Consider the following 25,309-nt stretch of genomic DNA (forward strand, 5'->3'; position numbering starts at 1 on the left):
TGGGAAGCTGACCAACACCAGGAGACTGCAGTACGTCGCAGGAGTGGGAAGGTTTCCGACCTACAGTCTGAAAAACCAAAACTCAACTACAAAATAACCCATTCAAGGCAAAGCTCCTCCTGCATCGCAGAGCGAGAAAATAAAATAAAGGACACAGATGGAGAGAAAGATTTACACCACATAAAATAAATAGTAAATTTATTTAAAATATGCAAAAGATTCCTATGAATCATTAAAAACGTAAAAGGGAGCCTCCTGTACAGAACCGGGTAACGGAAGGCTCATTACGGAGAGGGGACGTGGAGAGCTCGTTAGCAAGCTCACACCATGTGCACCACCTCGCAGTTAATCAGGAAAATTAAAACCGTGATGACGTTCCCCGTCTCGTCTGTGGGGTCAGCCGGTGAAGCTCCTCGTGCTGCAGAGCCTGCGGGCAGGAGCTGTCCCCTCAGGGCTCCAGGCTCTAGATGCCCCCAGGAGGCCGTCCACAGCGTCTCACTGGCAGGTGCCAAGCAGTGTGCCCAGGACGGCCCGAGGCACCAGCTGCCCTGAAGCAGACCAGCCCCAGGCGTTCCTCCCCGTACGGCCAGGCGCAGGAGGTTGAGAGGAGTCAGTGGCCTCTGTGTGTGGCCATCTGGTAAGTCTCAGACAAGACGGTTCCCAGATGCACCCCAGGCACGTGGATCTGTTTTGTAAAATACACAGTCCAACTCCACCCGGCCAGGGGGCACGCACACACTGACACCTGGAAGTGGGGCTCCCTGGACTGCCGCTGGGGGCGGGGTTCTGGGGCCTGGGCTCTGGGGTGGGGCTCTGGGGCGGGGCTCTGGGGTGGGGCTCTGGGGTGGGGCTCTGGGGCCTGGGCTCTGGGGCGGGGCTCTGGGGCGGGGCTCTGGGGCTGGGTTCTGGGGCCTGGGCTCTGGGGCCTGGGCTCTGGGGCGGGGCTCTGGGGCGGGGCTCTGGGGCGGGGCTCTGGGGCGGGGCTCTGGGCCCGGGGCTCTGGGGTGGGGCTCTGGGGCCTGGGCTCTGGGGCCTGGGCTCTGGGGCGGGGCTCTGGGGCCTGGGCTCTGGGGCCTGGGGCTCTGGGGTGGGGCTCTGGGGCCTGGGGCTCTGGGGTGGTGCTCTGGGGCCTTGGCTCTGGGGCGGGGCTCTGGGGTGGGGCTCTGGGGTGGGGCTCTGGGGCGGGGCTCTGGGGCCTGGGCTCTGGGGCCTGGGCTCTGGGGCGGGGCTCTGGGGCCTGGGCTCTGGGGCGGGGCTCTGGGGCCTGGGCTCTGGGGTGGGGCTCTGGGGCCTGGGGCTCTGGGGCCGGGCTCTGGGGTGGGGCTCTGGGGCGGGGCTCTGGGGCCTGGGCTCTAGGGCGGGGCTCTGGGACGGGGCTCTGGAGCGGGGCTCTGGGCCTGGGGCTCTGGGGTGGGGCTCTGGGGCGGGGCTCTGGGGCGGGGCTCTGGGCCCTGGGCTCTGGGCCCTGGGCTCTGGGGTGGGGCTCTGGGCCCTGGGCTCTGGGGCGGGGCTCTGGGGCGGGGCTCTGGGGTGGGGCTCTGGGCCCTGGGCTCTGGGGTGGGGCTCTGGGGCGGGGCTCTGGGGCGGGGCTCTCCAGTCAGCACCAGGCACCAGGCAGAGTCTATGGAGCAGGGTTTCACTGGGTTCCTAAGGTCTCATTTCTTAGGGAAAAGTTTAAGGCAAACATTCCCCAAATAACTCATCTGAGCAGCAGCAAGCGAGTGCTTAGATGCCGTTAGTGTCTCTAGGTTTGAAAGGTCTCAGGGTTTAAAAGGTCCAGATGCTTTTATACCAGACGGAGACGCACCTGGTGCCCCGACACTGCAGAGGAGGGCTGCCGGTGCCAGCCCAGCAGAGCCTGGGTGACGGGCTGTGCCCAGGCTGACCCTCCAGTCCATGTTCTTCTCTGCGTGGGTGTGAGCCATGCTCACTGTGCGAGGCCTGTGTGTGCATCTCTGTGTAAAGTCTGGGTCTGGGTGTGGAGTCTTGCTCACTGTGCATGTGGCTGCATGGGTGACCACATGTGTATCTGAATGTGCACAGTGGGTGTGTATCTGCACATGTGCATGCAAGGGTGGCTATGTGGGCATCCGTGCACAGTGCTCACTCCCTGTGTGTACACCTGTGCGTGTGCCACTGTGTGCATGTGATAGGGAGCGGCACCCAGTGTGCCAGTTACTCACACAATTCACAGCCTTGCTTCTGTAGGCCTGCGTGGTGGCCCTGGGCGCCAGGTCCCCTCTTGCCCGGAGGCCCTGATCCCCACCTGCCTTTTCCTCTCCAGCACAGGTTTCCTCTGCGGCTCGTACCCTCACAGCCCGGCCTACACGTGCTTGTGGACCAGTCTCCATCTGTCTCTCTGGAACGTGTGGTCTAATCCAGGTGTCCCTCGCTCCATCCCAGAGCCCAGGACAGCACCTGACACTGTACATGTGCACATGTACGTGACCATCTGAATGTTGGACACACACATGAGCACAAATGTGTCTGAACTTGCATGTGTGTGCGTGTGTGCATATGTGTGTGTCAGCATGCATAGTGTGCTGCCTGTGCGTCTGTCCCTGTGTGTGCAACCTGCCTGCGTGTGAATGTGCACACCTACATGTGGTCCCTGTGTCTTTGCAGTGAGGTTCTCAGCTCTGCTGACCACTAGCATTTCCTGGGGTCACCACCGAAGTCACAGGGTGGCCTGTGCTGAGATGCTGGAGCACTAGTGAGCCTCACAGTGAGGGCAGGTGGCAGGGGCTCAGGAATGCTCTGGGTCACCAGGACCCCTGTGAGGCAGGAGCCCAGGTGCAGCCTGCATCCCTCCCCCCATGGAGATGTCTCCTCTGCCTGTCGGGAGGAGACGCGGCTGCCCCACCTGCGTTGGGAGTCCGGGTGGACATCCGGAGGGAGTGGCGGAACGGTGGGACATGGGTGGGAGGGAGCAGACCCACGTGCTCCTGACCCCTCCCCATGGGAACCCCACGATGCCCAGGCGTCCTGGACTGAAATGGAATGGCGTCCAGGAGTGCTGGCGGCTGGGCTGAGCCGAGACTCTGAGGACGTGCTGAGGAAGGCTCCCGGCCAGGCGGGTGCAGAAGAGTAGGGCCAGCACCGAGGACCGTGGAGGACCTAGGAGGACGTGGAGGAGCAAAATGATGTGCTCTGGAGGGACGGGGACACCGCGAGGGCTTTCTGCCACCTCGGGGACAGAAACCTTTGTAAACAGAAGCAACGAGGCTGAGGGACAGGAAAGAGAGGCAGGAACGGCGGGCAGCGGGGCGAGCTTCCTCTTGTGACGCTCCTCGTGGGGGGCAGTGGGCCTGGGGGCAGGGCCAGCACGAGGCCAGGGGGCAGCCAAACAGTGCCCTCGGCCACTTCCCCGAGCTGCGGGGTGAGACCGGGATTTGGGAGCGGTGAAGGTGCGACGGTCGAACCGTCCATCAATCAGGTTTCCAGGGTGGCACCAAGACACCCAGGGCGTGGGGCAGGAGGCCGCGGGAGACGGCGGGCATCCCACCCAGGCAGGGGCTTGGCCTGTGGGCCCCGAACGCTTCTCCTGGCTCCTGTTCACTGGCCGGATCCTAATGGGCCCGACAGGCCTAGTCCAGGGCCTTCGAGTCCCTCACACCAAGGGTACATCCAGGTGCTGGCTCCGCAGGGCAAGGGCCACCTGCCTGTTCACACTCCCAAGGCCGCCACACGAGGACTCTCACTTCTGGACAGAAGCGGTCCCCACATTCCGAGCGTCACAGCCTTGGACGGTTTGGGCATCAGTCAAGTCAATATTTAATTTGCCAAATGTATGCAAGAATGCTCAGGGTAGGAATATCTGGAGTTTGCTTTAATTCAATTAATAATGCATCGCTGTTCTTCTGCAGACCGTCCACCGTGGACCTGGGGCAGAGGGAGGGGAGGACCGCCGTCCCCACCTCAGTCGTGACAGGGCCACGGCTTCAGTCCGTCGTTGGCTCCAGAGTCTCTGGGCCCGTGCTGCCTGCTCAACAGCTGGCTGGTACTGGTCAGTTACGGAGCTGTCCAGGAAGGGAAGTGGCCGAGGGCAGGCGAGGAAGTCCGTTCTGTGGTGGAGGAGTGGGGGGCTGCCTGGAGGCAGGGAGACCACACCACAGAGAGGAAGCAGGGCAGGGGCTGGGGAGAAGGGCGGATGCTGGGCTCCTGCGGTGACATACAGGGGCGCGCGGGGGAGCCAGGGGACCCGGGGGGCTCAGGGAAGACCGTCTCAGGAGCTGGACGCGAAGGCAGGATCTTCCCAGCCTCGGGCCACAGAGGCCCGTCCTTGGGGTGTGAGGGCAGAAGGTGCAGCAGCAGGTAGGGACTCTGGACCGAGTGGCTCTATGCCAGTGTCACGTGGAGGACAGGCAGCCAGGGACACCAACCAGTGGCGTGGTGGCCAAGAACCCAGGGCAGATGGGTTGAGTGCACACAGAGTGTCCTGGGCGAGGACATCTGGGACACCCCGGTGTCCTCGCTGGTCCCTGGCAGACAGTGACGCCCTGAGGTCGATGAGGTCACAGGCCAGGTATGGTGGGAAGGAGGAGCTAGGTCTGAGGGCAGGACTCGGGCCTCTAACTTGCTGTGGCTCCCCACTGCCCTCTGGATAGAGACCTCAGTACGGGACTGTGGAGCTCCTAGGCCCCTGCCCACACAGAGCCGCCCCTCCCTCCCACCTGCCCTCCATGGCCAGTCATGGAGCTCCCTGACCTCAGTGCGTCGCGGTCCTCTGTGGGCAGCACGTCCTGTCCCTGTGCCCCAGGGACAGGTGCTGCTGTGAGCAACGGGCCAGGTGCCCTGCTGGCTGGCTCTCAGGCTGTCCCTGCACAGCAGGAGGGATGCTGCCTGAGAACTCAGAGTTGGGGCTGCCACGGGACCTCGGTGTGGACCAGAACCCCGGTGAGTGCAGCATCCAGGGAGGAAGGGGCTCAGCACACCCTGTGTCCACTACGGGACGGCCTCACCATGACCCAGGGCCAGCCCTGGCTGGAGAGGGCCCGGGCTGTGTCAGCCTCCTGCTTTGAGGCGAGGGGCTGGGCCTCCTTCTCCCCACAGAGTACACGTGCGGGCCCCCTGGAGAAGGAAAAGAGAACAGGAGGTTTCTGAGAAGTTTATTTTTATAGCTCTTACATTTATTTATATTTATCAGAATGTACCCATCACGAAAATCTCTTTGGAGGGTTTTCAAAAATTAAAGAATCACATCTAAAAATACTGACCTTGATGTTCAGTGTGCATGGAAAACGCCACCGTCCCCGAGCATCAGGAGGGGTGTGACAGCGCCCGAGACCCCGGGGGACCCAGAGGCAGACATGGGGTGTGTCTCCCTCAGTGTCGCCAGAGACGGCCGCAGCAGTGGCTGGGGGTGTGCCCGACAGGCTGGGCGCGCGCGGCTCCGGAGCCTGGACCTGCCCGTGGCCCCCGTTCATCTCCCGCGGTCCTTCCCTCGGGCACCTGGGCACCTGAGTGAGCGTTCACACACCTGGGGCTCGGCCGGCCTGGGCTCCCGTGGCCAGCAGCACACGCAGAGCCCCGTCCACACAGATCCTGAGGCCCTGAGCAATGGCTTCTTTGGAGGTGGTTTAGCTCCTCCGGTGACAATGTGGGAGGTTCTGGGCAGGCGGAGGCACCTGTGTGACCACATGGAGCTGTGACCTGGGGGACTGCAGCTGGACCCCTCGGAGTCCTGGAGAGCACCCCTGGGCTGGGCAGGAGCCCTGTGGGGAGCAGACCCATCTCCTGAGGACAGAGGGACCGCAGGGCAGTGCGGCCAGCAGAGGCCAGGGAGGCCCTCTCTCGAGAGGCTGGGTGAGCGGAAGGGAGCGGCTCCCCACTCCCCACAGATGGCTGCGGCTGGTCTTCCCGGAGGTCAGCTGTCCCGCCCCGTGTCTTCAGAAGCCCTGGGACAGGAGGTGGGCTCTGAGCGCAGGAGGCCTGGTGACACGTGGCCTGGAAGGCCGGGTCGCAGGGACCCTCTGTGCTGTGAGCAGGGGCCACAGCCCTCAAGGGGAGGCGGCCCGAGGACTGAAGGCACCGAGGCCTCCTGAGGATGGGCTGGGCAGCACCTCCACCTCAGAGAGGCCACCGTGGCCCCACAGCCAGATGGTGCTGCCCCAAGGCTGCCAGGCCTCCAGGGACCCCAGTGTCACGGCCAGGAGAGGAGCAGGGTGCCTTGGGAGGGCCAGGGGAGGGTTTCATGGGAAGCTTGGCCTCTTGAAATGCCATGGGCAGCAGAGGTCACTGGAAGACACATCGGTCTTTCCGGAAGGAGTCAGGAAGTGAACAGAGACGGCATGTTCTCCGGGGAGCCAGGAGGACCAGCTCGGGCTGTGGCCTGTGTGCAGGACCAGCAGCTCAGAGGGGAGGCGAGCCCTGTGGGTCCTGGCAGTGGAGACAGCCTTACAGGTGTCCAGCCACCTGCAATGAGGGGACGAGGAGGCTGAGTGCCCACACAGCAGCAGCAGGGGTCAAACTGGACGAGTCCTCAGCAAGTGTCCCCCCAGGAGGGCAGAGAGGACAGGCGGGGACACCAGCCATAGGTGCTACAGACCCAGTGGGTGGACATGGCACTGTGATGGAGAAGCCTGCTCTCTTGGTGACACCAGGCAGGCGAGGGGAAAGGTCCAGCCTTCACCCCGTCCACTCTGTCCACTCTAGCTTCCCTGAGGTCGCAGGTCCCGGCAGCCAGGGGTCAGCTCTTAACGTCGTCCACCTCCAGGCTGCAGCAGCCCCCGCCCGCGCTTACTGCCGGTTCCTTCTTCCCGGCTCTTGTCCCATGAATTCAGAGAGTGAATCCAGAGACCCAGTGAGCTCAAGGCTGTGTAGACACAGAAGCCCCGCGGGGCCCAGGGGGGTCCCCAGGGTGGCCGTCTGAGAGCGCTGGTCTGGGGGTCTACACAGCTCTTGGGTCAACGCTATTGGTGCAGACTTAGGTGGTGGGGTCTGGGAATCACCCGTGCTGTCGCTCAGCCCTGGATCCTGTTGGGGTCTGCCGACTTCCATTTTCTCCCAGCTTCTCGGGTAGCCGGAGGTTGACGTCAGTGAATCACGCCTGCTGGGGACCGGGGGCCTGGCGCCACAGAGCTGTGCAGAGTGGTGTCCACGCTGGACCGGGCCAAGCCTCGGTGGATGACAACATGTGTCCTGGCTCACCTGGGCGCTGGTCTGCAGTGTCCCAACCCGGCTGCACCCATCTGCCACCCTGCTCTGCTCAACGCTCCACTGTCACTTCTCAGTAGGGACCTGTGGGCCGCCCCAGCTTGGTGGCCAGGAAGCGTGTCTGGAGGACCAGCAAGAAGCCACCATTTCCTAGAGAACCAGGGCTCAGCAGACGGGGGATGTGCTGGTGCCTTGAAGGTGGGCACCCTAGGCTGAGGAATGCGCTTGTCCCTAAGTGCCCAGTGTGTGACGTGGTGCTGTAGGGGCCCAAAGAGGCTCAGCCAGTCCCTGACAGTGAGAGCCAGCAGGTGCGTCTGCTCCATCAGCAAGGCCAGCTCTGTCCCCTCGGGTCTCAGGCCACCCTCCACCCTCTCGGCAGCTCCCTCACCTCCAGAGACCTGGCCTTGGTGGGTGGACTCGGCCCTTCCAGGCAAGAGCCCGTCCTCCCTCCCTGTGCACAGAAGGTTCTGCAGATAAAATTCTTCTTAAAACCCAGTCCTTATGGATTTAGTTGCTACCAACCACAGAGAAAAATATGCATATTAAAGATTGCATAATGACATAATAAGCACTTACTGTCAATTTCATTTCCTACCATGTACTCCCTGTCCCTTTATCTTAAAAAATCAAAAACAATTACCATAAACACTGAAATAAACCAAGCTCCAAGCGTCAGGTTAATGTGAGATTAGGGCTTTGCTTTGAGCACACAGTTAAGTTCCAATTAAATGTCCTGAGTCCTTGTCACATGGGACTCATGGCCTGCAGTGGAAGGTGCCACCCTGGGTGGGACATCCCAGACAGGGCCCCCTCAGAAAGCCAGATGCAAGGACTCAGGGGGATGCATCTGGTGCCATCTGCTTGGATCCGAATTGGCCAAGCCATGGGTAACTTGGGAAAGTTCTGGAAGCTCAGTGAGTCTCAACGTCTTTGTGTGGGGGAACAGGTCCTTTCTATCTCATAGAGGATGTTGAGGAAGTGACATCTCCCCTGCATTCTTGTTCTTCTTCCAGATTTCTCCAAACAAGCATGCAAAATGAAAGAGAAGGTAGACATGCCCACGGTGGACATTCTCTCCTGGCTGGTGGTCACACGATGCAAACCCCAGAGGGTGACTTGAGAGGAGCAGACTGGTGGCTTTCCCTGTGCCCACTCATTTCTTCTGCCCAGAATGAGGATGCGATGTTGGAGGTAGAGCTGCCATCTTGGGTCTGTGAGGCTGACTAGAGGTGGTTGAGCAGAAAAGTGTGAGGAGACCGTGTCCCTGCAGGCAACGGGGCCCCTGCAGGTCATCTGGGGCTGCTTCTCCCTGGACCACCTCAGTATTTGAGAAAAGCAGAACCTCTTTTGGGAGGTCCTGCCAGAGCACAGGAGTGGCCCCCACACTGTGTCCCTGCCTGAGGCCACCTCTCCTGCTGAGACCCACAGTCTCTGGCTTGGTCCAGGCCTCCATCAAATGCCCTGGGCCAGCCTCCCCAGCTTCCTGATGAGGCCCTCAGGGCACTTCCTCCCCCCCTGGCTGAGCTCCCCGCTCACCGTCCCCAGGCCCCAGGCGGGCTGTGGTCAGCCTTGCAGAGTGAGAGGAGGAAGGGGGAAGGAGTGGAGTCGCCTCTCCACCCCCTCAGGCCTGGTCTGCCCTGAGCTGGCTTTACTCTCCCCTGCCCCCTGAGTGTCCTGGGTCCGTGGCTCCCTGAGGGTCCCTGGTGGCTTCCCAGTGGCGCTGAGTGGCTGGCCTCTGCACCCCTGCCACCACACCGCGTCTCCCTCCCCCTCTGTAGGGTGTGACATCAGATTCCAACTGGCCCTGAAGGAATAGATGTGTCAAGGGCACTGGATGACATGGGTTAAAACGACACTTCAGCAATCTAGAATCCGAGGGTAGAATGGATGACTATTTCTTTTAACAGAACCCAACGGCCAAGTTCCGTGTGGAGGGCCTGCAGCCAGCACCAGAAGAAGGATAAATAAACAAGCAATGCGTCTCGCATTCCTCTGCCCTGGACGCCGCTGCTGAAGCCCAGGACAGACAGCCTCTGCTAATTAGCTCCGGACACCACCCACCGGCCGCCTGGCTGCAGCTCAGGGCAGGTCAGCTGCTGGCCTGGGTCCCAGAGACACAGGTTCTAAAGCTGTTTCCCTCTACAGGACGAATGTGGCCCTGGCCACTGTGACTCCAGGGTCAGGAGTCGAGGCTGGTCCTGGCTCTCAACTCCTGCCCTTACCAAGGGGACACGGCTCTTGGAACCAGGGCCTGCAGGAGGAGGGTCCATGTGCCTGTGCTCTGGGGTGGCAGGGACGACTGGGCAGCAGGGGCATTACCAAGGCCCAGCTGGGTCTGGAGAGAAACCTGTCCGCCCAGTGCAGCTCTTTGACCTCCACATGCCTCATAGACACGTGTGTGCACGTTCACACGTGTGTGCCACAGAGAAGTGAGTCTCTGTGGACTCCAGGCCTAGAAAGTCTCCCAGGCCAAAGTTGCCTTTGGTCGGCTGCATGGTGCCGAGGGCTGGTGCCGTGAGACCGTTGGGACCAAGTGCGACGGTGCTGTAGGAGGCGGACTGTGGGAGGGCTGGAGGGTGGAGACCCTGGGTCTAATAGGAGCTTCACACTGGACACAGCCGGGCAGCAGTGGGGACCCCTCTGTGGGGTGTCCTGGTCACAGTCCACTCTAGTGTAGATCTGGGTCTTAGCAGGTGGGAGAAACCACCTAGATTCCAAAGGGGTCCTGCTGGGTGTCCCCGAGCCGTGGGGCCCAGCACAGGGCTCACAGGATGGGGTGGACACCCAGCAGAGCTCCCAGGTCTGGAGAGCACAACGCGGCCTCTCGCCTGCCCTGGGTTAGGTGCCCAGGGCGGCTGGAGGCCGAGGAGGCTGGTGGCTCACCGGGCTCAGGTGGAGGGTTCTCTGGAGCCTGAGCTCTGGTGGTGTCAATATCACAATCACAACTGCCACCGGGGGTCCTTCCTGTCCAGACTCGCCGCAGGGCCCCTGGGTACCACGGTGACACAGCAGTCTCTGGGCCCTGAGCAGCAGCTCCATGCTGTACTCACACCAAAAACCCAGGACAGGCTGGGGCTCTCCGAGTCGCAGGCTGGTGGGCGCAGGCCGACGTGGAATGTGCCCTGGGCCCAGCCTGCCTGCCGCCTGGTCCCTCTGTCCCTCTGAAGTCCGAGTGGGAGGGGCAGGGAGCCAGGCCTTGAGGTGGAGCAGGACGGCCCACTCTGCAGTGCAGCATGGGAAGAGGCTGCCTGGGCCTGTGTCCTGGGAAGGGCAGTGGGGACACGAGAGAAGACGCGTGTCACTCATTCCTTCCCTTGGTGGCACAACCGACCCAGCACACCTGGCACGTGCTTATAGAAGCTCAATCCACAACAGCTAAGCTGTGGAAGAGCCTGGGTGAACGGAGGGGTGGAGAAAACGTGGCGTGTACCCTCAGTGGAATGTTCCTCGGCTTGTATCAGCCCTTTTCGTCTGTGCCGACCCAGGATTTGTCTGGCTGAGACTTTGTTTCTTTTCTCTGGAGCTGTTTACTTCCCTGTTACATATTCTATTCTGCAGGATTCAAGTTCTGTGGTCTTTTCAGAGATCCCGCAGCTTTGTCCCCCATCGCGGGTCTGTCCCTGCCCCTTCATGCCATGCATGTGGCCATGGGCACATCTGGCATGTCTCCTTCTGCCTCTGCCACCCACGGCAGGACCTTATCTGCAGTCTGCACTGGCCCGGGGCGATGCCATCTGGGTTCCTGGCCACGGCTCACTCCTCAGTGGTGTGAAAACGCCCTGGGACTGGGGTGGGGGCTTTCCTAAAGGACTTGTCTTTGGAATGCCCAAAGCCAGGGCCAAGACTCACCCAGAGACCCCGCCCGGCCGGGCCGAGGGCATTTCTTAGGTTGATTGCACACATGCAGGTGTCTGGCAAGGGGCAGATTGATTGAATTTTTAACTGTCAGTTAAAATAGAGAGTATTGAGCTTTCTATTTTGGTAGCCTTTCTGAGCAAGGTCAATACTGTGTTATTTCAGTCTGGAGCTGAAGGTTGGCAACGTCTGTCACCTGTCACCTGCAACCTGATATTCATAATCCACACAGTTCACTGCTTGTCAGGAAAGCCAAGGCAGCTTGCCCCTCCGCTTCCCAAACAGATGAGCAGGACAGACGCCTGGCTGGGCAGACGCCAGACAGGACAGGAGACGGTACAGATGGGCTCCTGGAACCTGCTGGACCCACACACCAATCAGGGTGGAGCCCCCAGAAGCCCTGCTGCAGGTACACCTGGCCCCGCCCATGGGCAGTGACTCTCTGGCTCCCCTGGTGACGGGAAGTGGCACAGCAGGGGTGGGTGTTGGTCAGAGGGGGGGGGGGCTGTGGCAGATCACATAGCTCCGCCCGCCCCCCTCTGCTTGCTTGAGACTCAGGAACAGAGTGGGCATGTGCAGGCCTGCTGGGCACGCTGGCCTTCCCACCTGATCTGGACCTGGGAGGAGGCTCTGCACGGCCTCCAGGCCAGCCCTGTGTCGGTCGGGACAGTGAAGATGGGGCAGAGTTTCTCCCAGCCCAGGAGGGATGCACAGGTGGCCAGTGGCTGGGCATGAAGACTTACTTGCTTAGTGCAATCCCAAGGAGTGTGTTTGCCCAGGGTGAAGCTTGGGAGTCCAGGGCTATCGCACCACAGAGGCCAGGGCTGCCCCAAAGGCTTCTGAGCTGCAGAGCTCAGCGGGCAGCTCCCGGGGACCCTAAGGAAGTGTCCTTTTGGGGAATCACAGCCTCCACCCACAATCCAGGGCCCAGGACTTGCAGCAGCATTCTGGGCCAGCGGCCTCGGGGCCCACTGTCCATCCTCACTGACCACACCTCGCCATGAAGCAGGAGAAGGCCTTCTGAGGAGCTGAGCAGGTGGAACACGAGGCTGCTGCAGCTCTGCGGTCACTGCAGGTGCCTCTGGTCACACCTGGGCTGAGAGGCTGGTAACGTCCAGCTGCTGGGAGTTCACCAGGCTAATAAAAGCCATGGTGACCAGAGTTGCTGGGCACCAGGCTCTCAGACCGACAGCCCCTGGCCGCCTGCCCAGGCCCTCCTGAGGGAGGAGGGGAGCTGTGTGTGCTGCCGGGGCCCAGGGTCCTGCAGGTGTGTCCACCCAGGGCACTGACGTCTAGGAGTCTCCCACAGGCCAGCACCTCTTCCAGAAGCTCAGGAAAGTGAACGTTTTGTTTCATCATTGACATGGGGGTTCCCCAGGGGGCCCGATCTCCGCCCGGGATGTCTGGATGTCCATCTATGCGCTGAGGTGTCCAGTGGGGTCTCTCAGGCCTCTGCAGCCCAGCCTCCTCAACCTGAGCTCAGGGCTGGCCCAGACTCCGGCCACCTGCCTGCCCCCCCGTCCCCTCCCTCCTCTCCCCGTCCTCCCCTGCCAGCCAGGAATCACTGGCCCTTTGAAGATCCTGGGTTCCGCTGTCTGCACTGACGTGTGGGCCACAGACGCCCCTCATCACACAGTCTCCGTGCGAGTGTGCCACGCTGGGCCTGTAAGTCGTTTTCATTTCGATTTAAATTAAATTTCAAGCTCTTGATCCTGGACTTGAGCGCTGTGGTGGGACCTTGGCCTCGATGCAGCCCTCTACTCCCTGCACACGGCAGAACCAGCGAGTGAGCCCCCACGCTAGGCTAGGAGGGGCCTGAGCTGACCCTAAAAGTAGGCCACGGCAGAGGCGGCCACCTGAGACCATGCCGTTTAATATTTTATGCAACTTCTAAAGACAAGTTTGAATATAAAATTGAGCCAAGTGACAAGGCAGGGGGACCCTGCCCAGGCAGCTGGAAGAAGGCAGGCTGCCCCGGGCCCGTTCTGCAGTGAGGAGCAGCCAGTGTCCCCAGACAGGGAGAGCATTCTGGAAACAGCACAACTGGGCTGTGCAGGACTTGGCAAGTGTCACTCCTGAACCCAGCCCCAAACCAAAAGAAGTCCAGGGACCTGCACAGAGGCCACCCCAGTGCTGTCCATGTGGCAGAAGCCAGGCCCGAGTCCCAGCTCACAGCCCACACTGTCCTCAGAGCCCAGGGCCAGGGCCCTGATGGGCTCAGGCACACGGGGGCTCAGGGACGATGATAGAAGAGGCTGAGAAACTGTCCATCATGGGATTGTCCTGCAGAGGCCTGGTGCCAGCCTGGTGCCCTGCTGCCTGCAGGGCTGGGCAACCACACGCACCACCAGCCCCCTCTAGGGTGGAAGGTGCAGTAGTGTATCCTGTGCTGATGGCCTCGGGAAGGGTCTCAGGGCCAGCCCACCAGGGCCTCCCGGCTATAGGACAGCAGCTGTCCTACACCCCAAGACCCTGTTGTCAGGGACGTGGATAGAAAGACACGGTTGTAGGGACAACCCAAGGAGAGAGGACAGAAGACAACCACCACCGAGTGTCCCTCAGAGGGGGGATACCTACAAATGGCGGCTTTCATCTCCCAACAGGCGAATGTGGACCGTCAGCCCCTTCCCTGACAGACCGACCAGGACTCAGAGGTCCATGAGGGTCCCAAGGCCAGCCAAGGGCGAGGGGCAGGTGGGATTCAGAGTGGGCAGATCTGCAGCTCCCAGTCCTCTCCCTGCCTGCCCTGTCCCCCCAGAGCAGAGCTCTCTCCACTCAGGGACAGCCACCCTGCCAGACCCCTGGTGCAGGCTCTCGGGGGTCTCCCCCTGCCTGGCTGCTCTTCTCCTTCAGATCCAGCCCAGGGCGCCTGATCCTCAGCAGGCCTCTGGGGGTCTGGCTCTGGTCCAAGACGATGCATCTCCTTGGCCTCACCCTGGGCAGGCAGGCACATGGCCCAGCAGCCTGGCACAGCCATCAGGAGGAATGCGAGCTCCGCTGGCCAGGCCTACGGTGTCTGGTGTCTGCAGAGGATTCGAGAGGACAGTTCTTTGGGATGGAAAGGTCACAGGGACAATGACCTTGCAGGTTGCAGGTTGCTGGGTGCAGAGGAGACTAAGCCCCCCCCATCCCACCATCCTCTGAGCCCAGCCCAGCAGCTGGCACTAAGCTGCCCAGAAAATACACTCATGACTCCAAAGTGCTACCTCCAAGCACTTGTTTTGAATTGTGGGGACCGTTACCCAAGACCCGGGATGTTTTCTACGGGCCCTGCTCTGTGGCTTGCTCGAGGCAGCCCTGCCTGGGAAGATGATCAGGGCAAGGGGCCACTTAGGGCTCTGCAGCCTGCTCAGCTGGGAGACAGGTGCAGACCCTGGCAAGGTCCATGGCCCGCAGGGCCCCCCTGCCAGGAGCCCTCAGGATGGGACGGGACAGAGCCCCCGGGAAGTCCTCCACATGCTGCCCTGTGCCCCTGGGTCTTCAGAGCTGCTCCCACCCCCTGCAGGCTTCTCCCATGAAGACACCAGGTTCTGGTTTGGCCCTCCCAGCCCCTGCGGCCAGGCAAGGGGTGGGAGAAGTGAACACTCTGCAGCAGGCCAGACACCGGCCCACCCTGCGCCTCCCCCTGGGCTCTAGGGGGAATCTGAGAGGGCAGAGTCCCTGCCTGGGGCCCACACCTCAGTGTTCAAGACCTCAGAGGCACCCTGTGTCATGGCCGCAAACAAACCAGAGGGGCACGTGGGCACAAGGGCCAGGAGCAGGGTGGGCTTCCCGGAGGAGGGGGTCTGGACACATCTTGGGACAAGAGAGGAGCCAGGCAGACAGCAAGAGGAGGGTGGGGAGGACTGGGGAGCACCTCGGGGGGTCCCTCTGGACAGCGGGTTGTCCACGCGGAGCTGGAGTGGAGAGGCTATGGAGTCTCTTGTGTCCAGCATCCAGGGAGCTGCGGTGTGCGGACGCCACTCGGCCCGGCGTGAGGCCCCAGGGTTTCTCGGTTAGGGCGTGTGTCTGTCTAACAGGCATAGATATTTCTAGTTCCTTCCAAAGCAGAGGCTGCCGTCTCATCTCTGGCAATGTTGGGAGCACCCACCGCCGCGCTCTCTCCCTGAAAATTAGTTTAAGCATTGCCAGTCAGCTACGTGAAAGATGGCCAGTCAATCAGCACGTAGTCGTCAGTTCAGTGGGTCTGGACCTCGACGAACATGTCTTCTTTCATTACCCATAGGCAGCCTTCACTCATTCCCCATGGGCTGCTAAAACGTGTCCTGCTTCCTGGGCCTGGGTGGCCCAGGGTGGACGCTGGACTCTGGGGTTTCTGGACGTGCTCCCAGCTCTCCCAGCAGACGCCCTTCCTGCCAGTGCCGGTGGGGGTGCAGGAACCCTGCCTGCTTAGGGGGTGTCTGTGTCCCTGGGGCACATGTGTCATTCATCACGCGTGGGCTTCCATGCCTTGGTTTACACTCTGCCTCCCACAGAGGTGGCTGCCACTGCCACCCACACACATGGCAACGTCCCTCTTCCTGTTGGCACCTGGGTTCCCGTCTTCCGGCCCCACAGTGATCACACAGAATGCCACACTCTGCCAGCTCACGGCGATTTCCAAAGGCGGTTGGACGTGAAGTCAATAAACACAAATTAATAGTCTTTCTATAGCAACAAGCAGCTGCTAGACACGGAACGGTAATAATCTCCTCAAAAATATCGGCACCAGGAGCCGACGGGGAGTGACACCTGAATAACGAGGGCACAGGGGCCACAGAAGGCCAGCACCAAGCGTGCTGAGGCCCCGGCCAGACGCGCAGGACAGGCTGACGGGATAAAGACACCGTCTGCCTTCAGCATCTCATTTCACCAGCGTAGAAACAGGAGGCAGCTCCCCACGGGAGCGGACGGCGTTTCCCTGACTCTGCACAAACAACACGGAGGCTCCCGGGACGTCCTCTTCAACCCAGGACGTTTCTAACAAGACCAGCGGGAGGGAGCGCCGCCTCAGCGGCCATCAGGGCTCGACACTGAGAGCAGAGGTTGGACACGGTGGCCTGGCCCGGACCAGGAGACGGTGAGGCCACAGTTCTCAGGAAACCAGTTTCCTCCTCCAGAAAGTCAGGAAGCTGAATTTGAGAAGATGGGTACCTGACCCCACGAAGCTCCAAGAAAGCTGACGTGAAGCGCCGTTATCAACTAGGTCAGGGGAGAGCAGCAGCCCAGGGGGCCACCCGAGCTTATCTGGCCAGCGAGAGCCAGCGCCCACCGCATCACGGCCCTCCTGAGGACCAGGGACGGCGGCCAAGCTCCCACCTCCACGACTGGCGTGGCCTCGACGGGGGAGGGGCGGCGTGCGTCCTGAGCCCCCCAGGAGCGGCGCCTCCCTGGCGGATCCTCTTCTTGCTCCACCTCCCCCATCACAGGACTCCAGAAACTCCCGGCAAGCACAGATCCTGGGTGGATGGAGAAAGCCCGGGGGCAGCCGCCAGCTTTGGAAGCCCTACTGCCGCGCGGTCACCATTAGAGGACACAGGTCCCCCGCTCGGTGCTCACACTGGCTTGGGAGCCCTTGCTGGGCAAGGGAGAGCCCCACGGAGCGCCCCACTCTGTGTCCCCACCCCTGGCTCCTAACAGGGTGGGCTCATCCCGAGGGCAGGCACAGGTGAGGTTCAGAAGGGTGCCGCTGCTTCATTATGGAGATTCCCGGGATGTGGGCTGCAGCTCCTCGCGTGGAGGAAGGGAACACAGGCAGCAGGGCCCGCACCCCACGAGAGCAGGGCCAAGCCAGCGTCCAGCTGAGGTGGTTCCCCAAGAACAGCCACCAGGCCACTCCCTGCCATCATCAGAGTGCTCCTCACTGCCACAAGGTCCCCAGCGAGGCTCCTGGTGCCCACTGCCGCTGGTTCTGGTTCCCTGGGCCTCCACCCGGCCCTGCGGCGGGGACCCTCCTCCTCTGGCTCCCCCTCTTCTTGCCCATGCTGGGGCTCAGCCCTAGCCCTGGCCTCTTCTGCCTGTCCCCTGCAGACTGCACACAGCCTCAGGTGGCCATGCTCAGGGGGCAGCTGGCTGAATGGGTATCAAGAGCAGAGAGCGAGAGTCGGGGCCCCGCTGAAGCCAGCTGCCTCTGCTCCCTCAAGGACTTCAGAGCTCTGAGGAGGCGCCCTCCCTGGGCTGGGCTGCGACTCCCAGGTTCAGATCCTCAGCGGAAGAAGCTCTGGGGTGCCCGGGTGGCACCAGGCAGGGTCTACGTGGCCGCCTGGCAGGGTTGGGAGCAGAGCCTCTTCCTCTGGCAGCCAAATGGGCAGGGACGCTGGGAACCCCCGTGGGAAGGGCCCTGTAAGGTCCCTCCTGCTCCAACGCCTGAGCCACCAGCACTGGTTTTGCAGAGCCCCTGCTGCTGGGGGAGGTGGCTGCGGGCATCTGCTCCCAGTTGTCTTCGCAGCTCAGCCCTTGCTGTCTACACTCACAGCCAGGATGGCCTGGCCGTGTGCCTCTGAGGTGCCAGTCACTGGGGAGTGAGCTGGTGTTGGTCTCTGTCACCCTCAGGCCACGGTGAGGGCTTGGTCAGTGCTGCAGTCCCACCCCCACACTGGCCAGAGGCCCACTTCTCCAGGACCCTGTCTTCACTGAAGCCCCGAAGGGGGGAAGGAGAACAGAGAGGCTGTGGGGGTCCCTGTGTCCTGGAACTATCCCCCAAGGCCACTGCCCCTCTGGATGCCCCTGCAGTCCTGCTCTGAGCCCTGGAGCCCACAGTGTGTTGGGGTGGCCACCCCTCTTCAGCCACAGGAGAAGCCCAGGCAGCTCCCTCAGCCTGGAGGACATGCTGGGCTGAGCCCTGGGTCTCACCTCAGAACCTGTACCTGCATTTAGGTGGAGCCCCGTCCAGCGTCCACAACCTGGCCCTCACTGCAGACCCTTCCACATGGCCAGGGTCCATCCCCGAAGGACCCTGGGCGAGGGTGCCACCCGAGGCCCCTTACATGACCAGCCATGTCCGTCTCCTGCCTGGGCACCTCCTATCTCTCAGAACCAGGTGCCCAGCCAGCCCCTCTGCCTCCGTGTGCTCAGGGAGTGTGTGTGTGTGTGTGTGTGTGTGTGTGTGTGTGTGTGTGTGTGTGTGCAGTGATGTTCCTACCATGGGAAGTGAGGGGTCTGTGTCCTGCACTTCCTCTCCACACCCCAGGCGTGTCTGGCCACGCGGGTCCCAGTCTCGGCACCCTGGGCCATCAGTCCTGCAGAGCTCCCAGTGAGCAGGGGACTGTGCTCCCCATGATAAGAGTCTTCTCTGGCCACCTGTCATTTATCAGCACACGGGAAGGAAAACCTCCTAACAGTGTGAGGGAGCATGCTGGGCCTTCTAGAAGATTCTTTCTGCCCCCAGAGCATCCGGCCCAGACTTCCCTCCATGGTGCCTCTGCCTGTGTTCACCAGGGTCTTTACCTTCTGTCGGACTTGGTGCTCTCTGGACCCCAGGACTTTCTCCTCTGCTGGGTTCAAGGGGACACTCGTAGCAGCTTCCCAGGGAAGGCAGAGTCGGGGGCATATTGACCTCTGACACTCCTCCTCAGAAGGAGGAAGCAGGCTGCGGCAGGTGGGGCGTAGCGGCGAGGACCGGCAGCCTCCAAGGTGGCTGTGGGGACCCTGGCTCCTCGAGGCTCTGGTCTCCCAGGGCTCCTCCTCTTTCCTCCTGCCTCTCGGTTGGCTTCTGGACTCCGGGTGTGCCTCGAGGCAGGTCCTTCCTCAGGAGGAGGCCTCGCCGTCCCTGAGTCCCTGTCCCTGTTTAAGGACTGCGTTCCCTTCCACCCTGGAAGCGTCCCCAGGTTTGGGGTCACAGCCTGCCTGTTAATGCAGAGACACTGCAGGCTGACCCAGAGGCCTGTGTCGAGTGGCGTCCCTGACAGAGGGCAGGCAGCCACCTGTCCACCACTGAGCCCCAGGATGTGGGGACTCTGTCAGGCCCCAGGAGAAGGGGCGGGAGAGGTGGAAATCCAGCTGCCACGGCCCGACAGGTGGGTGGGCTGGGTCCTCCCCACCCTCAGTCCATCCTGGTGTCTGGTTTCAAGTGGATCCACCCCACCCTCTCAGAGAGAGGTCTCCCCAGGCCACCGTGGTGGTGGGGCAAGGGGACTGGGCACAAGTACTCCCCGTGAGGTGGCCCAGCCGGGCTCAGGCCTCGAACCCTTGGATCTTGCGTGTCTTGCTTTCTAACTTGCAGGGTTCCCTGCAGCCTGTGTTCCAGCAGCCCCACCTGAAGACCCTTCTTAGGTTTCGCTGGAGGTGCTAAGTAGGTGGGCACCTGTGGGGCCTCTCACGCCCCTGAGGTCTGATGGACTTCTCCCCAGGCTGCTCCTCTCAGCTGCCTGCCCATATGGGTTGTGTGTCTTGTGTTCCGGGGCACCTTGGAGGGTGGCAAGGACAGGGGAAGCCCTGCACCAGCATGCCAGGCTTCCTGAGTGCTGGGGTTGCCGGGGCAGCTTTCAACCCTGGAGCCCCGAGTCCCTGCCACCCAGGCCCCTGTGTGGTGGAGAGTCAGCTGGTGCCGCAGAGGTCTGGACACGGGCACCTCAGGAAATGCCCAGGCATGCATTTCAGTTGGGTTTTCCTGAGCCAAGGGCTCCTTCAGACCCAGAATGGGAAAGAGGCCCTGTGCTATTTTATAGGAAGCCTCAAGTCGTACTTGAAGCTCCTGAGGGATATGCTGAGGATGAGTGATGTTTCTCATGTAGGGATGACGGGGATGATGGGGATGACGGAGACGCTGACAAGGAGGGCGATGACGATGCTGGGGATGATGACAATGGTGGTGACGATGGTGATGATGGTGGGATGAAGGCCATACTGGTGATGGTGATGATCTTGGTGATGATGGTGAAGGTGGTGATGGTGGTGATGATGGTGATAATGGTGATGATGAGGAAGAGAAAGAAGATGGTCTTGGTGCTGCTGATGGTGTTGGTGATGATGATGGTGGTGATGATGATGGTGGTGATTGTGGTCATGGTGGTGATGTTCATGGTGATGATGGCTATGGTGGCAATAACGATGGTGATGCTGGTGATAGTGATGATATTGATGATGCTGGTGATGGTGATGGTGATGGTGGTGATGGTGGTGATGGTGATGGTGATGGTGATGGTGATGGTGGTGGTGATGATGATTGTCATCACAGTTACTGCTTATTGCCAGGTGCTATGTGAGCATTTTCCCAAATGTTCCTCCATTCTTCCTCCTTAGGACCTGACAGAGGAGGTACCTGGAACAATTCCTTCCAACTGTTGATGCAGCTCCAGCTCAGAAAGGTGAAGCAGTTCACCTGAGATCACACAGGTAAAAGGGTGGAGCCAAGGCCCATTGCCAGGTGACTCTGATGGTTGCTGCCTGGTCCCGAGTGCATTTCTGCTGGGGTCCTCATTAGGTTGCTTTTGCCCTAGGGTGGGAGAGAGGTTCAGCATGAGTAGGTTTTGCAGAAATCTGGTCCATCTTTCCCACAGCTGTCCTTTAACCTGGCTCCCTTTGGTCCCACATTACACTTGAACTCTTGTGACAATGAGCTCTTTTTTTTTTTTTAAGAGAGAGTGAGAGAGGAGAGAGAGAGAGAGAGAATTTTTTTTTAATATTTATTTTTTAGTTCTCGGCGGACACATCTTTGTTGGTATGTGGTGCTGAGGATCGAACCCGGGTCGCACGCATGCCAGGCGAGCGCGCTACCGCTTGAGCCACATCCCCAGCCTGACAATGAGCTCTTTTGCTTCTGCAGCAAGAGCTGGTACAAGGCTGGGAACATGGCCATGGCGTCCAGGCAGAGATGAGGAGGAAGCTCTCAAGGGAGCACCCAGCGTTGGGCTGGGGCATGGGGAGGGAGAGTGCCCAAATCAGGGTTCCAAGGGTTGAGAGTGGCCCCTTCAGGACCTAAGCAATGGCTCTCACAGAGGCAAGTCTCAGAGAAGCGCAGATGGTTAGCATCAAGTTCAAAGGCGTCAGGAGGCAGAGCGGGCAGCTGCTGCCCACACTCTGCTGTTTGTGCACTGAGGCCAACTGGGTGGGAGGGTGGCCGATGCCTGCCGGCAGGGCCTCCATGCCCACAGGGGACCTGGCCATGTCCCTGTCTGTACTCCTCTGCCTCCTCTCCCCGGTTCACAGAAGCAGCCACGTCAGCACTGCAAGGCTGCACCCCTGTCCCTGGGGCTGTTGACTTTGAGGCCAGGCCCCTCTCAGCCACGTGGCAGCTGCTGAGCCACCAACAGTGACCTCCCCGGGGAGTGCAGTCAGGATAAGCACTCCACGTGGCCACAGCCCCACCGGCATGGCCACGGCCCCCGCAGAGCTGTCACGCCCATGCTGGCTGCCGCCTCTCCTTCCTGCAGAGCATCGTGGCTCCTCCCACCCGCGCCCTGGCCTGGTCCCCCCACTCCCACTCACGGGCCCTTTGGCTGCACCTTGTCCCTCAGGACAGTCCCAGGGCCAGGCTGTGCAAAGCCAGCTAACCTGCAGAGCGGCCTCAGCCCTCCCCTCTGTGAGCCTCTGTCACAGGGACCGCCCTCCTCACAGGCGTGGCGAGTGCTGTGTCCCTCCTCCTGTGTCCCCAGGGCTCCTGCGGTCACTTCACTTCATCCCACTGGCTGCCGCGGGGCCTGGCGTGGAGGGTGAGCATAAACCTTTGCTGAATGAAGGACGAGGTAGATGAAAGGCGGTGACAGGGCAGGGGAGGACCGTCCCAGGATCAGGGCCACCTTGGAGACCCAGGGCACAGCCCCCAGGTGTGCACCGCACAGGGGTGTCGGGAGAACAGGCGTGTGCTCCAGGCCAGGCTGAAACATGGCCACCAGAGACGTCTGTGTCGGTCTCCATCACGATGACGAAATGCCCGCGCTGGCGAGTCACACAGACAGCCTGTCTCCCCTGGTCCTGGAGCTCCAAGGTCGAGGGGTCACGCCTGTTAGCGCCTTCCCACTGCACCCTCGAGGCAGCACGCACATTGCATGAAGAGACAAGGAACACGTGTGCATGCGTGTGTGGCCTCTGCTCTCCCTGACGGAGCAGTGTCCGGTTGCCAGGGCTCCTCCCCAGGGCCTCCAGCCCCACTCTAAACCCCACGGTCAGCGGCGTCTAACCTTCGGCTCCTCACCGTGGGGGGCTCAGGGTCAGCACACAGAGCTCTGGGGATACTCACCACATGGGAACCACAGAAATGTCCACCCCTAAATGCAGGCCTGACCTTACATGGCAAAGGGACTTTGTGACTGACTGTCACTAAAGATTTAGAGGCAGGGTTATCTGGCCAGCAGGTGGGCCCAGAGCCGTCCCCAGGTGCCTGTGAAGGGGGGCAGAGGGAGGCAGGACAGGACCCTGGAGCAGGAGACGGAGGAAGGCCAGGAGCCAGGGCAGCGGGGACCAAAATCTAGGAAACGCCTCTCCCTGGCCTTCCAGCAGGAACCAGGCCCTGTCCACTCCGTGACCTCCACCCTGAGAAACTATGGTGGAACTCCGGCCTCCAGAACCGTGGGAGGTCTCTCTTACGCCATCCCAGGACACCCCCAGGGAGGAGCATGGCGGAGAAGGAAGGTGTTGCAGGAGGCACATTGTGTCTCTTTTAAGTCCTGTGGGGCCACCTGCAGGGGATGCCCTCTGTGGAGGGGTCAGTGACCTTGGAGGAGGCAGGTGTGCGGGTAAAGGAGAGGCCACTGCAGGAGACAGGCCCCGGCACAGAAAAGCAGGGGGTGCCAGGGCAGCCCAGGGGCAGGTGGGCACGGCCATCTCTGGGTGTGGGATGGGAAGGGGACCAAGGAGGGGCCTGGACATGGGGGCACAGGAGGAGCAGGTCAGGGGAGACTGGGGGGACCTAGTGATAGGTGTGGAGGGAGCTCGGGCAGGCGCAGCACCTAGGGAGAGGCCTGCTTGGAAGGGGACAGGAGAGGACACAGTGGCAGAGGACAGTGCAGGAGGCTCCCTGCAGGGCGCGGGGTGCAGCCGGGGAAGGTGGGAAACCCAGAGCACCAAGCAGCACAGGGGTCAGCAGCCAGGAGTGGACGTCCAGAGCTAGAGCAATCAAGTTGGGGGGCCACAGCTCCTCCGAGCGCCGGCTGCCAGCAGGACAGCAGACATGGCAGGCTCTGTCACAGCAGGGAGATCGCGGTCAGGACGCAGGCGCAAGGCCCGCTCCTGCCACCACCTTCTCAGTGGACCTAGACTGGCCACTCAGCCTCTCTGCCCTCACTCTCCTCTGTGACGGGGGCTGGGGCAGCATTGATGGCCACTGTGCTGGGCTCCGTGGGGCTCCGTGTGCTGCCCGCTGGCTCCGTGTCTGCCTGTTCCCTGGGTCCCTCATGGCAGTGTTGGCTGACGAGAAATGGAGGGCCGGCCCGGGAGGGACAGTCGGAGCAGCTCCCTCCCGGCCGTGGCCCCTCCAGGGAGGGCTCCGCCCCTGGCTCTCCCTCCAGACCCTCCTGGTGCCCTGCCCCGCACATGCAGGCAGGGCCAGGTGCCTGTCAGCACAGAGGCCTCTGGTGACTCGGCCTGTCCCTCCCAGGGGGCTTCTGTGCGGACACTCTCAAGAAGACACAGCCAGGCACAGCTCAGGGAAGAACGGGGCTGTGACTCCTGCCGGGTGTGACTCCAGGGTGGCTCCCTGACCCCTGGGCGGTCATCTCATCTGCTGAGGGTGGCGCCCAGCCCAGGGTCCACAGAAGGAGGAGGATGCAGATGTGGCTGCCCCAGCAGGGTGGGTGGGACAGGGCCAGTTAGCAGTGCTGCACACTGGTGGAGGAGCCCTGGGGTGAGAGAGGCCACCAGACCCCTGAGGGAGCTGTCTCCGCCGTGGCTCACCGGGTTCCTCCCAGCTGGCCTCTTGTCCTCTGCTCCTGTGGTGGGGGAGGGTGGGCAGCTCGCCGGAGCTCCTGATTAGGGTGCCGGTCCCGCCACACGCCTCCTTTCTGTACCTCCGGGGCCCAGGCCCACCTCCCAGCAGAGTCACCTTGGGTGTCGGCCTCAGGTCCAGTCCCTACCTTCTCCTAAGGTTCTGAGAGGGTCACCACCAGCCCGAGGGCGTAAACAGTTTCCCCCTGAGCCTGGAGCTCTGGAGACCGGAGGGCTGCAGCGGCCCCAGCTGCTCCACAGGGCCCAGGCCCTTCCTGCTTTAGGCTCCTGTAAACGTGCCACCCACCACGCTCAGGAGCCACCTCACAACAGGGCAGAGGGCAGGGCTGCTGTGAGGACCCGCCCCTGAGCCCCCTGCTCTGACTGAGCTGACCTGGGAGCCTCTGTGTCCTGCCCCCTGGAGCCTGGAGGAGTGACTGACCCATGTCCTCACAAGCCATGGTGACCCTGGAGAACGTCGCCTGCGCCTGGCGATCGTCCGTCGGTACCAAGAGGGCTGGCAGGAGATGCCGCCCCACCACGAGGCACGGAGCCCGGCCTCACCCACGCCAGGCTGGGGTCACCAGGGGGACGGGCGCCTGCGCTGGTGTTAAAGGTCGGCTCCGTCTCGGCGGCTGTCTCTCACCCTGTCCCGTGGAGCAGGCTGGACGCTCTCGTTAGAATCGCAAGCGCGGCTGGGCACTGTCGGGGCTCCAGCAGGGGGGCCTCGGGCAGGAGGACGCTGGCCAGGAAACTGTCCTCGTGGCCAGACAGAAAGAGGAAGGAAACAGGGACCCCAGGCCAGGCGGGGCTCCCCACGGCCCCCAGGCGCCAGGCGCAGGTGGTGAGCACAGCTGGACGCGCAGGCAGAGCCCCTCCGCCCCGAGAGCGAATCCCAAGTGCTCTCTCTGAGAAGGTCCCCATGTGAGGAGGACCTGCTGCTGATGGGCTTGAGCCCGGCTACTGCTCGTGGTCGTCAGCCCACCGCCTCTGGTCCCACAATCACATGCCGCTGAGACCTATCTCCTGTCAGCTTTTTAAAGCCCTGTGCGCCTGTGGTGACCGGCTGTGGTGAGCCGACCGCGGAAGCAGGTGCTCACACTGTCCACAAACCCAACTGCTGAACACACGGGGAACCACGGCCCTGAACACGTGGTGCCTGTGGCTCAGCCCCAGACAGAGGGGCCCTTCCGCGACTCGAGAGGCACATGTGCTTCACAGAGCTGGGCGCTCTTCCCCGCAGACAGCGGTCTTCTCCCTCCGGAAGCAGCTGTGCCTGCCTGGGAAGGGACATCCGTGGGACCCAGCCACAGCACCTGCAGAGTTGGGGCCCTCCCCCGGGGACGGTTTTCCAGCAGCTGTTCGTGAGCAGATCCGTGGGAGCAGGGGGCCAGGCACCCTCCTCCTACCCTCAGGGCTTTCTTCAAGGGAGAGCGTCAGAGCAGAGGACCCACATCCGGCT

Source organism: Urocitellus parryii, chromosome 5 (assembly GCF_045843805.1).
Source record: "Urocitellus parryii isolate mUroPar1 chromosome 5, mUroPar1.hap1, whole genome shotgun sequence".
NCBI classification, from domain to species: Eukaryota; Metazoa; Chordata; class Mammalia; order Rodentia; family Sciuridae; genus Urocitellus; species Urocitellus parryii.